Here is a 16,483-nt window from a genome sequence, read left to right as displayed (position 1 = left end):
TTCTTCAATCTCGAGGTTATCCTGAAAATCGTGAACAATGGAACATGTGTTAGAGTGGAAGAAAGTTGAACAGACTCGTCTCACGTCATGTCTACAAGGGGTACAAATTAACTGGTTAGACAGAGCACGTGTGATGTTACTTGACACATGAATTAGTAAACACGATAACTGAGTTGGACGTGAACTGGTGCTAAGATTTGGTATGATAACAAACGACGCTCGTTTCTTACTGTGATAACTCATAATTAAGGAAGATTTGTCGAAAACCTTTCCTTAGTCTTGTCTTTATTGTTAAAGAATTAAGGTGTATGATACCTGTACAATGTTGTCTGTTAACATGTATTTTTATCCTTATATTTATAATGTCACAGAAACAATACTCTAAGAAGACGAAGACTGAAATGTGTCTGTAACGCTAATAAGACTAGGAAGTGTGTTTTCTTGTTGTTTTTTACTAAGCGTAAAGCTAAACAATGGACTATGCGTGTTCATTCCTCCTCAAGTAATTGTAATCAGCCTCACATTATATCGTTATAAGCCTCAGACCTGTCGCTGAGTCACTGAGGGACAGAAAAGGTTTTAGATGTATCACGCTAAACTGAACAAGACACTTAGCTTTAATTTATTAAATTATTGAATGTACGTATTTGTTGATAAAAAGTGTTACCTAGAATGTATCTGGTTGTCTAGCGATGTTTACCGGTTTTATCAGTACGTACACTGGTATTAACATACTTTACGTGTATATTTATGTTATTTCTAGGAGTGGCCGTCCTGTGGTTACGTTTATATCTTCCTTTAATGTGATTGAAGGATATTTCACTGATTTATCAGTTAAAGTATTTTATAGCTTTCTTGCCCCTAAAAATATTTTAATGTTCCTCCAAAACATTTAAGCTTTAACACAGATAGAAATGTTTATAAAGTTTACAAAAACGTTTTTTGGTTTAACTGCACATACACTTTTGTGCATCAACTAAGCTAATGAAAGTTTGTGACGTGAACAAGAACATAACAAAAATCAGGAACCTTCTGAACGGTATTAATAAAAAAAAAAAACCCTCTAGTGGCTCAGCGGTACGTATGTGGACTTACAACGCTAAAAACCGGGTTTCGATACCCGTGATGGGCAGAGCACAGATAACCCATTGTGCAGCTTTGTGTTTAATTCAAAACAACAACAATTAATAAAAAATATAATGATAAGATATCACAAATGTATTTCTTGTCTACCTGTAAACCATTATTTACAGTTATGGTTCTATAACATTAGAGTTTTTAGCACCGGACAAAGCACAAGCTCTCTTTCTTCTAATTATAGAGTCCTGTCGCAGCACATTTGTCACTGTGCAATCTATAAGCGTGAATAAACTTATTTTTTTTTCTGATTCTGATAATAATAATAAATTACATGGGTGACCCCTCTAGTTAGTGTCAATCTAGACTGTTTCTTTCTTCCTAATTATCTGTTGAACCTTAAAGTTCAGGAAGTTGACCTAATAAGTTTGTCAATCCAACAGCCACTTAGAACGACAGAACTCGAATTGTTTGTTGTGACTGGTCTAAATAGGAAACATGATGACGCGTGTTAGGTCAGTTTAGATTTTCAAGACAGAATTACCTTTGACTTCAAATTCCCTACAGGGAAAGTTTGGTATATCTTTAATTAAACTTTGAAGAAGTTTTGCTCATATTTAACTATGTAATTTTCGCGTGTTATTTCAACCGCAGAATTTTTTAGCATTTAATTTCTATTTTTATTCGTTTTTGTTCCTAGTGAATAAGCTTTGATATTTGTTGAACTTGAAATATATTTCGCTGTTTCCCCGCAATCTATAATTACTAACTCTTTTACCTCCCAGTGGCACAGCTGTATATCTGCAAACTGACACCGCTAAAAACCGAGTTTCGATATCTTTGGTGGGCAGAGCATGTGTAGTTTTGTGCTTAATTCTAAACAAATAAACAAACCAAATTAACTTTTTTAAATTCCACAAATTTCCCATCATTCCAGATTTGTTTTGGTTTACCGCATAACAAAGTGTTTTGTTTACTCTTTTTCCTTTTATAACGTGTATTTTCTAAAGCATATTATTAGAATATTGGAGTTGTTTATAAGTTGAGCAACCATGCATAGATCATAGACTGCAAATTCTAAAATGTATTCAAAAGAAAAGAAATCTCCCTATCTTTACGTAAACTGTTTTATTGCTTATCAAATACTTAAATAATGACGTTAAAACATAAAAGCGAAAGTACGAAACCGTATAACCCGAAAGTTTTCGTAAGGTGAACTTTTCTTGATCAGGACCAAACTAGGAATGTTTGGAAAACATGCTATGTACAAGCTGACATAAACTGAGTACATTATCTGACAATAAATTGTTTATTATTGTATTTAAATTAAATATTTAGGCAAAACCAGTCTTCCATTAAGAGATCTGTAAGTCATTATGTTCTGATAAATTTTTTTTTTTTTTTAATTTCGCGCAAAGCTACTCGAGGGCTATCTGCGCTATCCGTCCCTAATTTAACAGTGTAAGACTAAAGGGAAAGCAACTGTTCATCATCACCCACCGCCAACTCTAGGCCTACTCTTTTACAAACCAGTAATGGGATTGACCGTAACGTTATAACGCCTCTACGGCTAAAAAGGCGAGCATATTTGGTGTGACGGGGATGCGAATCCGCGACCCTCAGATTACGAGCCTTAACCCACCTGGCCATGCAGGGCCTCCTTCTGATAAGAACCCTATGCTTGTGGCAAGATATACAATCCATATGTCATCTCAGGAATTTTTATAAATATCTTCTTTAGGTTTAAAAACAACTTATAATCTTCTGCTGGATATGGAATATCGGCAAAAATGTGAGATTGATTAGTAATATTTAAGTAATCTGAACATAGATTTATTTTTAAAGATCATCTAAGTTATCTTATTTGTTAAAAATAACCCATACTTGGTTTAAATCTAGATAAACAAGCTGCTTGCCTTCATAAAATTGAACACATGGCAGGGTTTTTAATAATAAATATTGCATCTCGCAAGTTCCGCACGCCTAGAACTTGTTTGGTAAAGTGCACGTGAGGCAAGTGCAAGTGTATTGTTTCATCCGAAATTTGAGCTTAGGCGTATCAACGTCTCAGCTTTTGAAAACATAAATTTCCTTCTATTCAACCAATCATTTCTGTTTATTTTCTGAATGCTTTAAAGAAAAATAGAGGCATATATCTCTACAAAAATATTTTGAAAAATTAATTATTCTATCACGTTCATAGTGTATTGTTTACTCTTATAGTTAAGAGGAGCAAGAGGAAGCTAAATGGCACTTAGTAATAATCAGTTGTAAATGTTAATAATACATTCTAATTTATACGATCAAAAACCAATGCAGTGTGAGAAGCACAATTATTATTTAAATATGCCTCCCATAAAAGTAGTAAAAAAAATAGGTGCCATGAGGTTATGTGTTTTTTTTATAGCAAAGCCACATCAGGCTATCTGCTCAGCCCACCGAGGGGAATCGAACCCCTGATTTTAGCGTTGTAAATCCGGAGACATACCGCTGTACTAGCGGGGGCTCTATGAGGTTAAATCTGGAAGTAATTTTGCTTGAAATATAGTATAAACAATTGTATGGCTATTCACATAAAATCCACAAACATCCAATAAGGTGTGAACATATTACTGTGACACTGTATGGGGAACTAGACTTTATTTATAATAAATATGTATGTTTTATTACAGTAAAGTACTTTATTATCTACATGCGAAGTAGTTATTAATTGTTAAATTATACTATTAATTGTTAAATTATACTATTAATTGTTAAATTATACTATTAATTTAAACAATTCAGTACAACAGTAGTATATTGGCTATGCCAATCATTGTTTATTATATACGTGCATGTATTTATAACTGAAATAACATGTTAGCACGCTCGATTCATTTGTGCATATAGTTGATAATAATTATGTATTAAAGCTGGATTACTCAGTCTTTCTTCAGTTTGTGTATACCCCAGGTAATTATTCAACTGGCAGAAAGCAGATGTTGAATGTTCACATGAACTTATTGTCAGTGTTACAAAGAGTTTCAGTAAGATAAAGATAATTGGTACAATGAAGCACTCTTTTAAGACGTCAGCCAGTATCTGGACCTATTTTGGAGAGGTGTAAAAAAACCATCTTGTCTTTCATCGATAATTCTTCATAAAAATGATCAGGAATTGGTGAATCTTCATGTAAAAATCTATAGCTTGTCTGGTGTCAGAGATAAAAAATTCTTGTGTGAGCTGTGATAGCATAAGATTCTGAACTGATGCTGCTTGCTTCGACTTTGACAAAAAAAGAGCAATTATTTAAAGCTCTGGATACAGCTGTGATAATAAACAGAATTAAAAGCATTTGTATATAAGTTTACCTTGTTTCAATATATTATTTTAAAACGAGTAGATTGTTTGCTGTTTGTTTGTTGTTGAAAGTTTTCGCCAACAAGTTACAGACACCTACTGTAAAGAACCCAGCCTACAAAACCTGAAAATAGAAATTCGGCTTTGGTTTCCAATTACCAAGTGTCAACAGAAGACATTTTATGAGACTATTTTAAGCTAAAAATTCCTAATGTTTCATTCTTAAAAATGCAGAATACGGAGAAAATGTCATAAGCAGCTGGAAATAACTATATAAGAATGATTTTTATTCATCACAAAAACAGGGGTCCAATCAAACCCTCTCGGCGTATTTGCGTGTATATAGCTTCTTTATTACTGTCAACTAGGTTGCCGTAAAAACGTTGGGAAATTAACAATTTCTTGGGAATATATTTACTGGTATTATTATCAGAATGAAATGTATTCCTTTGAATAGTTTTATTGTCTGCTGTGTCGTTTTTATTACCAAACTAATGAAAAACATTCTTGATGATGGTAAGTTATGTGTGTGTTCTAAACTACGGATCCGCAGCCCGCGACTGTTGCGTTCGTTCTTTTCATATACGTTCAGATCAGCACGTATCTCTGCTCGTTACTTAATTACATGAAGCTTTTTATGCGTAAATTTTCACTTTTCAATTAAAGACACAATCAGATATTTAGATAAAAAGATAATATTTGATTTGCTTTAATTCTTACTACTTTTGAAACTGTTTTATAAAACTAAAATTATTTTAAAATACCCGAACTGTAGGCATGTGACCTCATATTTTGTCAACATATCAAAGCTAAAAACAACCAGTAAAGGCAGATACAAAATTATATTGAATTAGCAATAATTAAATTTTCAATTAAATTATATTAAAATTTCTTAGCTGTAACTACTCGTGTATATTTTGTAAAGCATTGTTAGAAATAATTTCCATATCTCACTGTTCACAGCGGGATACCTGTGGACTTACAACGCTAGAATCAGGGTATCGATACTCGTGGTTGGACGAATACAAATAGCAAATTGCGTAGTTTTGTACTTAATTGTAAACAAACAAGCAAAAAAGACCACAAATACTTTAGAAGCATCAAGTTATTATTTCTATTCTATATTTGTACAACCATAAATATGCAGTAGCTGCTTAACGTTCATTTTTTATTGTTTCTCTTGATAACCACAAATATACAGTAATTTATTTCTATGTTTGTTTCGATAACGAAAAATGGGCAGTAGTTCCTCAACTTAAATTTTGTATTCTTTCTTTTGTTTTTTTTTATTTCGCACAAAGCTACACGAGGGCTATCTGCGCTAGCCGTCTCTAATTTAGTAGTGTAAGACAAGAGGGAAGGCAGATAGTCATCACCACCCACCGCCAACTCTTGGGCTACTCTTTTACCAACGAATAGTGGGATTGATTATAACATTATAACGCCCTCACGGCTGAAAGGGCGAGCATGTTTGGTGCGACCAGGATTCGAACCTGCGACCCTTAGAATACGCGTCGAGTGCCTTAACCACCTTGACATGCCAGGCTTCTTTCTTTTGATAACTACAAATGAACAGTAATTCCTTAATTTATATTTGGTGTTGTATGTTTTGAAAACTACTGGCATTTATTAAATCTTTAATTTAAGGCTGGTATTGTATCAATGGAAAAATTAATAATAAATAAATACGCCCTTCCCCACTAATACAGTGGTAAGTCTACGGATTTACAACGCTAAAAATCAGAGATTCGGTTCCCCTCGATGGGCTTAGCAGATAACCCGATGTGGCTTTGTTATAAGAAAAACACACACTAATAAATACTATACATTAGATTGAAAAATACAATGACATGTCATGAAAAATTATTTGAGTTTGGGTACAAAGTGTCAGAAACTGCATGATTGTATTTTCTTAGCAATGTAATCATTAAATTTTAAAATAGGAAAAATCATTTCGACCACTTGGACATGCAACTTATATCCTACAAAGCTTAAAGCTTATCGATAGGTAATACACTGTTTAAAATTAAAGTAAATTTATCCCACAGTGCTCATAAAATACAATAATATTATAATATAATACATAGTGAGTTAGAATATTTTTCACTTGTGCATATTAGTTAGTAATATTATTTTTATGTTATGGATAAGTTTGATCCATTTTTTTTAACATTAGCACATGTCTTAATATTCATTAACTTATTGGATTTATAAACTTGGTACTTGTTAAGTTGATTTGTTGTTTTGTAATTTTTTTTATAACAGGTAATGCATAACATTTTTGTCCTGTATTTATAACAGGTAATGCATAACATTTTTGTCCTGTATTTATAACAGGTAATGCATAACATTTTTGTCCTGTATTTATATCATGATCTGTTTTAATTTTAAAGAGCTCGTCTTGGCCAGGTGGTTGAGGCACTCAACTCGCAATCTGAGGGTCGTGGGTTCGAATTCCCGTTACACCAAACATGCTTCCCTTTCAGCTGCGGGGGCGTTATCATGTAACGAATATTCCCATTATTCGCTGGTAAAAGAGTAGCCTAAGGGTTGGTGGTGGATGGTGATATCTAGCTGCCTTTTGTCTAGTCTTACACTGCAAAATTAGGAACGGGTACCGTAGATGGTCCTCGTGTAGCTTTGCACGAAATTCAAAACAAACAGTCTAATTTCAAAAAGGTGATAAAATAGTGTAAGTCTGCCTAAAGTTAACTGTATTTTCAGAAATACATTTAGTGAAACAAACACCAGTACTATCAACCAAAAGAAGATAGTTTGGAATTATTCTGTACGGACTATAATTGTTTGTTTTGAATTTCGCACATAGCTACTGGAGGGGTATCTGTGCTAGCCGTCCCTAATTTAGCAGTGCAAGACTAGAGGGAAGGCAGCTAGTCATCACCATCCACCGCCAACTCTTGGGCTACTCTTTTACCAACGAATAGTGGGATTGACCATCACATTATAACGCCCCCACGGCTGAAAGGGAGAGCATGTTTGGCGCGAAGGGGATGCGAGTCCACGACCCTCAGATTACGAGTCGCACGCCTTAACACACTTGGCCATGCCGGGCCCACGGACTATAATAAACATTAATTTAGTTTTATCTGTGTTTAAATCAGTATGGCTTAAGTTCGTCCGTTTCAAAATACCATTAAAACCCCTTTGCACGTTACACATCACTAAAATAAGATTATGATCCCCAAGGCTTGAGTTGAGGGGGAGAGAATGGGTGCGACGTTCTTGTTAAAAATTACTTTTGTGAGTCAACGTACAGTATGACGTCATCAAATAACCAAAATAAAAGACTGGAAGCTTCTGTCCCCCTCCCTCGTAAGGGCTGTGAAATTGAGACATACTTGACAACTTGACACAACACAAGCCCTGATAATCACTTATTACTAAGGCAATGTCATCTGCATGCATATAAATATAACAGTTGAAGAAAATACTTGCCATATCATTTATATATATATTAGAATAAAAGATGGATTAAAATATAACCTTGTGGTACACTAGAAGTGATTGTTTATAATTCATAATTTCTGATTATCTTTAAACCAATACAATATCTTACAACTTACTCTTATATTTTTCAACCTATAAATTAACAAGTTATTGTCTATTGCAGAGGTTCCCAAACTGTATTTGTTTTTGAATTTCGCACAAAACAATATGAGGACTATCTGCGTTAATTATTTCTAATTTAGTAGTGTAAGACTAGAGGTAAGGCAACTGGTCATCACCGCCCACCGCCAACTCTTGTGTTACTCTTCTACCAACAAATAGTTGGATTGATTGTAACATTATAACGCCCTTATGGCTGAAAGGCTAAGCATGTTTAGTGTGACGGGAATTCGAACCCTTAAACCCCAAACTGTGGTCTGCAGCCCCATAAGGGTCCGCAATAACATATCAAATTTACGAAATTACTCTTTATTGAAAGAGTAACGAATAAAATAAAATGTCAAGACATTATAAAACTAATATAGTAATATATTTGAATTCCAAATTAATTATTATAATTGACACAAATTGAATTACGGAGGTTGGTTGTGCGCCTGGCACCCGTTGCCTGACATTCGCAAAAAACAAAACAGTTGATTTTCAGTTGGATTAAAACATGTAAAATCGAAGTGTAGAAATAAGATTAATGCGAAGCCGCAAGTAAGTCGTAAGATTAAAAAAAATCCATATCTTACTTTTTTTTTCATTGTTTTTCCTTAAATCTGGAATCAAGCTGTAAAGATAGTAAAATACACAAATGATACACCCGTTACACATGATATAAATTATATTTAACGAGAGGTGGTCCGCGAATACAGTAAACAAGTTGAAAGGTCTGGTTACTGGCAGAGTTTGGGAATCCATGGCCTTTTGTATTAAAGACCTTTGACAAATCTTTAAACAATACGTTATTAATCTTACCTTTATACCAAATAACTCAACTTCTTCGGAAAATAAAAATTCCAACAGCCTAATAGTACTTTAATCTTTTAGATGACCATGTATATTCTTAGTAATATAATTCCGTATTTGTGTAAATATTCTGGTAGTTTATTAACCAGATATATTACCATAATTTTCTCTTCACTGATAAAATAGCAATTAACCGATAAATTAAAAACATGTTTGTTTGTTTTTCACCATTTTTATAGATGGATCTTACCACAGATTTTTTTTTACATTGATTAGAGTATAATTGTTGATTCATAACTTATTATTAACAGTTTAACCAGTGTATCAAAGGAAGAATTATTGCACTATATTTCCTGTACTGGACTCTTCTTCCCAGTTGTCACTTTGTTGCATCTGGTGAGATAATAAAGAACGAACACAGTCGAAGTTCAGTTTTAATGAAATTATCGAATCGAAATTTAGGTATTAAGTAATCGTATAAATTCGATATTTAATTTAACAATCGAAATTTCGATTAATCAGTCAGCAATAAAGAAGTTTGAAAACTGTTTGCTTATTTTACGCGTTTCTAAAAGAAATATATTTCGTTATAAGTTTTTAAAATTTGCATTTTACAATTTTGGAAATGTTTTATGCTTGAAGATGTGCATTACAATAACAAATAATTTTACCTGTAATTCACTCATAACGAGAAATGGCAAAGAAAATCATAATTAAGTATGTTCACGATATTAAATATATTCAGCGCATAAATCTCAAATTAAAAGACAAACTGGTGAATAGATTTAGATTGAATTCAAAAACTAGGGTTAAAAAATCATGCTATTTCTCATAGGTTTCTTGATCTTTTCAAGTCCGAAAAACCATTTTGAATAGGATAAAAATGTTTAAAACTTGTTCCAAGACTTTTATCAATTATTGATATGAAGATTTTCGTTCACTGATGGGATAGTGGGTTTACGGACTTATAACTCTGAAATTCAGAGTTAGATTTCCCTCTGTTGATACAGCTGATAGTCCAATGTGGCTTTACTCTAAAACAAATAAACAAGTCTATATTCTCTTTCAATATTTTGTTTTTGCGTTGGATATAATTACCTGAACGAATCCACTTTAGCCTAAGTAGGATTAACATGGGATTTACGTTAGTTGATATAATACTTACTAATTTAATCCTCATTTCTATTTTAAACCTTAAATTACTGATATGTTTACATACCGTTTACTATAGGTGGGGTCCGTATATAGTATCATATTAATTTTATATTTTTTTCATGGAACAACGCTTCGTGTGAAAAAATAACCAAAAGAAAAAATACAAATCATTATAAAATATAAAGGGAGCCTTAGCAGTAATCAGGAGATTAATTACAGTACTGATGATGCTTCGTTTTACCTTTCTGTGTATGTGACTTATATATTATTATGGATTCTATAATTAACAAAGTTATAAACCCACAATTAACTTGATGCATAAATGGTTTATAAAAGTGTGTTTAAAAAGCCCTTGGAAATCACCCCATTGGTAATTGTGTCCTCCAGTGGCATAGCGGCATTTTGCTGACTACCACTGTTAGAAAGCGCTGTTTGATATCCCTGAGGGCAGATCACACATTGCCCACTGCGTATCTTTGTGCTTAATTTCAAACAAACAGACTCCATTGAAACTTAATTAAGCGTAATGTTTCAAAATCCAGTGTTAAAAAAAATCAGCAACACATGATTTCGAAATTAGAATATTATAAAATGTAGTTAACTTATGATGGACTGTTAACGTTAAATTTAAATTTCTGATAGCATTTCTACAGTAAAATTCCGGAAATGTGTTATTTATGTCATGATATATCAAATACAATAACGTGTCCGTAGGACAACTGAAAATCACATTATATAGGATTTATTTGAATTTCACTGTTATTCTTTTTAATCCGCGCAAAGCTACACGAGCGCTATCCGAACTAGCCGTTTCTAATTTAGCAGTGAAAACTAGACAGATAGTCTTCACCACCCACCGCCAACTCTTGGGCTGGTCGTTTATTCACGAATAATGGGATTGACTACAAATTATAACCCTCACACGGTTGAAAGAGCAAGCATGTTTAGAGTGACAGGGATTCGAACTCATGACCCTCAGATGGGGAGTCAAGCACTCCATATCCTTGTAATTTGCTAGATTTCCTACCTCCACATCAATGGTTAACTGTGTTCTTATTTTGGTAGCATTTTCTGTATCTGTCTGCCTAGTATTAAATTACATAAGAGAAATTATGTTTATTTTAAAGATCATAACAGAAAAAATGTATATAATTTTTATAGATAAAGATGATAGTAGATATCGGGTGAGGATTTGAAATGTAGATACGAATATTTTTTATCATAAGCCAATTACTTTAGTTGTATTTCATTAATTTTATTTATTATATCAACTACAAGTGGACATTGACTTTTAAGATGTAATCAGCGTATGGAGAAATTCATGGTCTGAGATGATCTATTTGATGCAAAGTTCACAAAGGTGTTGCCGTTTATGACTAGGCGTCATGAACACTTACATATGTAGTTTGATTTGTTGGTAAATACAAAGCTACACAATTGGTTATTTGTGCTCTTTTCACCACCGGTATCGAAACTCGATTTGTAGTGTTGTAGGCTTCCAGACTTATTGCTGAAATACTGAAGACTATTTGTACAGAAAACATTACTGAAATATATTTGAATTGCAGATATTTTAATATAATTATATTTGGACTAGCGTGACCTAATGAAGAGCTGTAGTTGGAGGGTCCAAAGATCACACCGTGGCGCTGCTAAACATGCGCTATAATTTTAGTTGAAAGTACATTATAAATTGTCAATCAGTGCCACTATTCGGCCAATCATGATACTTATGTAATAATTGCTGAATTTGTTTTTATTCATAAAATGTAGTACTGAAATGTAATTAATTGTTTTCTTTGTTGTTTTTGCTTTTTTATCGCAGTAAAACAATTATTCTGCGGTCAACTACCTGCAACTGAATCTACAAATATTAAAAAAAACGTTTAAAAATCAAACCTGCCAGACTGCTCTTGATTAAAGATATGTACGAGTGACGCTTGCAGCATACAAGACGAACACAAGATAATGACGTAGAACAGTGTAAGCGATGTGCAGCTGCTGATTATATTCATGATGAAAAAAGCAAGGGAGACTATGGTGCCTCGGTGATAGTATCCATGCGTCTTCACAATGAGAGTGTAGAACGAACGTATCTTGCCTGGAAAATGTAGCTTCTGTGTCAGGGTTGAGTTGGGAGGCTGTAATAATAGTTGGTTCAACAATAATTACAGCTTCGTGACATTTCAGCCGCAGAATAACTATCAGAACTGATGTATTTATTCTAAATAAAGTTGAAAACATTTAGAAAAAGATAGAAAAACCACATGTCTTATTATAGTTGAAGAACGTATTTGGTCTGTAAAATGTTGTTTGTGTTCTAGATGCATGGCTGTGTATGAATGCTGTATTAACTGGTTCAACAATTTATAATTTGATCCTAGTGACGTTTTGCACAGGAGAGGTACTAACCCGGCGTGGGCTGGAGTGGTATCGATAGAAAATTGAGGAGGGGTGCGATCATCATCTTATAGTAGTATTTAAGAAGTGAACCAACATTAACTATTTCAGCCAGAGATTTGTTGACGAAACCGGTGTAAAGAAACAGATAAAAAACCATATATCTTATTCTAGTGACACCTTAATTAAGAGAAGTAAGATTTTATGGAATATAGATTACCTTTGGAAAAGCTGAGCTATTACATTCGCCCCCCCCCACAGTTAATCCCTCAACAATTAAGCTTAGCTAATGTAATCTATCATCAGATAAAATGAGTCTCCAACCTTCTAGAAAAAATAATTAAATATATACACATAACAATATAAGAAATAGGCTGAGACTCAATTACATATAAGTTTCAAGTTGTTCATTAGCAGCAGAGCAAGTTTAGACGCGGAGACTTTACCATTAAGAAATAATAATATATTTCATATATAATGTCATCCCTTAAGTAATGTCCAATTTTAGGTTCAGAAAAAGAGAAAGGATTTCAAACGCTTTTAATGTTATTTAATCAATAATGTATGTTCCATTATTATTAATTGCTTCCTGCTAACGATTCCCAAGCTTCTGAATATCACTTCTATAAAATTATTGGGGATTGGAGGAAAATAATGTGGAGAGGATAGTTTTGATATCTTCATGTGTTCCAAGATCTTTTCCATCAAGATAGTTCTGTAAACTTCGGAATAGATGATAATCAGATGGGACAAGGTCTGGAGAATAAGGAGGATGTGGAAGTTTCTCCCAGTCTAGTTTTTCTCAATCTTTGCAGATGTGATCCTTGCTGTAGGGGGCCGTGCATTATCCTGGTGTAACACAACATCTTTACGATTGATCAAAGCAGGCCTCTTTTCTTTCAGTGCAACATTCAAGTGCTCTAATTTGACAACAGAAGTCTGATGTAATCGTTACATTGAGTGGCAGCAAATGAAAGTGTATCACACCAACAGTATCCTACCAAACGCTTAACAAGACTTTCCTAGGGTGGAGGTCCATTTTGTTCTGTGCTTTAGCAGCTTACGTGCACTGAGCCATTGTTTGCAGCGCTTAAAATTTTTATAAAATATTCATTTTTCATCTCCAGCCACTAACCTGTCCAAGAAAGGTGAGTTACGTTTTGGAGAGTTCCTCTAAAGTTGGCTTCTGTAAAATCATGGGGGACTCATTTTCCAAGTATTGACACATTTCCAAGCTGTTGCAGACGGCGGTGAACTGTTGAATTGGTTGAATTATGCTTCTGGGCTAGTTCTTTACCTGTTACAGCACAATCTTCGTCAAGTGCAGCCAGCAGCAAGTCATCATCAAACTCAACAGGACGACTTGAACGTGGCGCATCACTTAAGTTGTAATCACAAATCTGAACATTTAGGTAAAAATTCTGTTACAAACTAATGAAACATTTTATAATTTGTTCTCAGTATTCTGTGGATTATTATTTTTCTTTATCAATTGCGAATCCTTGTTTTATATCTTTGTAGTAATTCAATGTGCAGTAAATCCATATATTTCTGTATACAGAAGCACATTATGCTAATACAACAATGGACTGACAAACTGATTTATAAGCATGATGAGAATTATTTTATGTCGAGAACATACTATATGTTTCCACGGAACATTAGCATATGCATAATTATAGTTTATGGGAGCAATCTATTGTTTGATTTTTTCTTTGTTTGTTTTGAATTTCGCACAAAGCTATACGTCCCTAATTTAACAGTGAAAGAGTAGAGGGAAGGGCAGCTAGTTACCACCACCCATCTCCCACAATTAGGCTATTCTTTTACTAAGGAATAGTGGGATTGACAGGGTGAGCATGTTTGGTGTAACGGGAATTCAAATTCGTGACCCTCGGATTGCGAGTTCAGAGCCCTAACCACCTAATCATGCCGGACCGTATTGTTGGATATTATATGTATTAAGTATATACATAATAACAGTTTACGTGAACAATCTATTGTTGGATATGATATTTATATTATGATATCATGCATGTGACTGAGGCTGAATGGTTTGGTGATTCTTTGTTTAATTTTCTAAAGTATTCCTCTGGTTTTATGGAGAATTAATATGATAAAGACTTGGTTTTACATGATTCACTTTATTTGGAATAAATTTTAAATAAAATTATATTATAGTATTAGTTTAGCACTTAGAACGCAACGGACCACGGACACAATGTGATGCTTTAATGGATATACGTTATTTCGACTAACAGATCATATTGATAATTATTGGGCCTTTCGCCTTATCTACATTAATGCATCTTGCTGGAAGCGCATTTACAACGTAATTAATATTGCTGTAGGTCTTTTAAAATTCAACTGGAAACACAAAGACTTGAATTAACAGTTGATCCGTTTCCCATATTTACACTCATGCACGTGTCAGTATTCTATGATACTTGTAATTATTTACATGACTAACGATCTCACAACCATTTTTCACCAAAGAATAAAAGCGTGGAATAATTCATAAGAATGAGATACAAAGTAGGGTTTATTATCCTTTTAAACAGTCGTTTCTCTGTGTAATATGTGTCTTGTTTAAGATTCGTCTGTATTTCGCTCAGATAATGGTATATATTGTAGGGTGCACATATTTATATATGTGTGTATATTTTAATTGACAGCAATGTATGTTAGAAAATATAGTATTTTAATCTATTTATTTTACTTTGTCCCATAATTAACTAGGGAAACATTCAGTGGAGAGAACACCTCCACCACGTAGAGTTCATATTTCGTTTTCAAAAAATACGGAAATCTGTCCACGTGTGCATCGTTATCAAAGAATATGGATAATTTCTGGCAGGAATAATATTTTAAATATGTTGTTACACATTATAATTTATCTCGGACAAGTCTTCGATTTATTGTGTTACGTGTTACGATTTCAAATAGCCGGAAAGTTATCTGTCAACAAGAATGACACACACAATTTTCTTTCTTAACATAAATATATTTTAATGTACAAACAACAATATAACTTATAATAACGGTTCTTACAAATAACATTTATAAGCAAAAGTTTTACAAACTTACAAGCAATACTAAGTCTTCTATCTCGTATGGAACTGAATATTTTATCGACGGTTTATGATGAATGAATTAATTCTATGTTGATACATAGGTATAATTCACTTAACGGGAGGCTAGCTAGCTCTATTCTTAGCTTGCCTCACATGATTTACAAGTTATCTTTTCAACAAGAAAGATATCTAATGTCCTCGTAAAAATACTAACGTCCAAAATTAATTCTCTCAAGTTGATCACTTTGTAATGTTCGAAATCTATATACTTTACTGGTCAGTTATCTGTAGTTCCCCTACTGATAGCTGTTTATTACAGTTAGAGCTTTTGAGGTATACAGTATACTAACTGTAGCTAACCAATAATATCCTGAAAACTGTCTCTTGACGTGTTGTTTTGTAAACTTTAGGCGAAGTTCTCGAAAACTAGGTTGGCAACAATGTAGAACATATATTATTGACTCTTACACACGAGAATTTCCTAGAAATTTAGAGAATAGGCACGACTTTCGCAAATATATATTTAACAATATGAGTTACGTGCATTTCAAAAATATATTTAACTGAAACAAACATAGATACTAAAATAAATATATGATATTAAATCTGTTAGAATATCTACTAGATTTCATCAAAATCTGATTATCTTTGACTATGTTATAGAGCAAGATTAAAGTCAAAAATCGGTTCATATATTTAAAAAATAGTTATTTTTTATTTTGGTGACTTTATTTTGATCTGAACTCTCCAAAAACTAATCACTTCTAAGTTGGATCAAAGCAAAAATGTATACCAACTTTCGTACAAATCCATTTAACTGTTTTTGAGAAATCTTACTGACAAACACATACAGAGGTGAAAAGCATAACCACTGTTCACCTTCTGTGACGGAAGTAAGGAATCCAACGTACCAACGTCCTAGTCACTGGTTTTTAACGTACAGATTAAAGTGATGCGTATAATTGTCAATAAACAATTATTCACTGGCAAACAAGAAATATCTGCTCTATGACCAATCA

Source organism: Tachypleus tridentatus, chromosome 1 (assembly GCF_004210375.1).
Source record: "Tachypleus tridentatus isolate NWPU-2018 chromosome 1, ASM421037v1, whole genome shotgun sequence".
Classification (NCBI taxonomy): Eukaryota; Metazoa; Arthropoda; class Merostomata; order Xiphosura; family Limulidae; genus Tachypleus; species Tachypleus tridentatus.
This window is presented reverse-complemented; position numbering follows the sequence as displayed.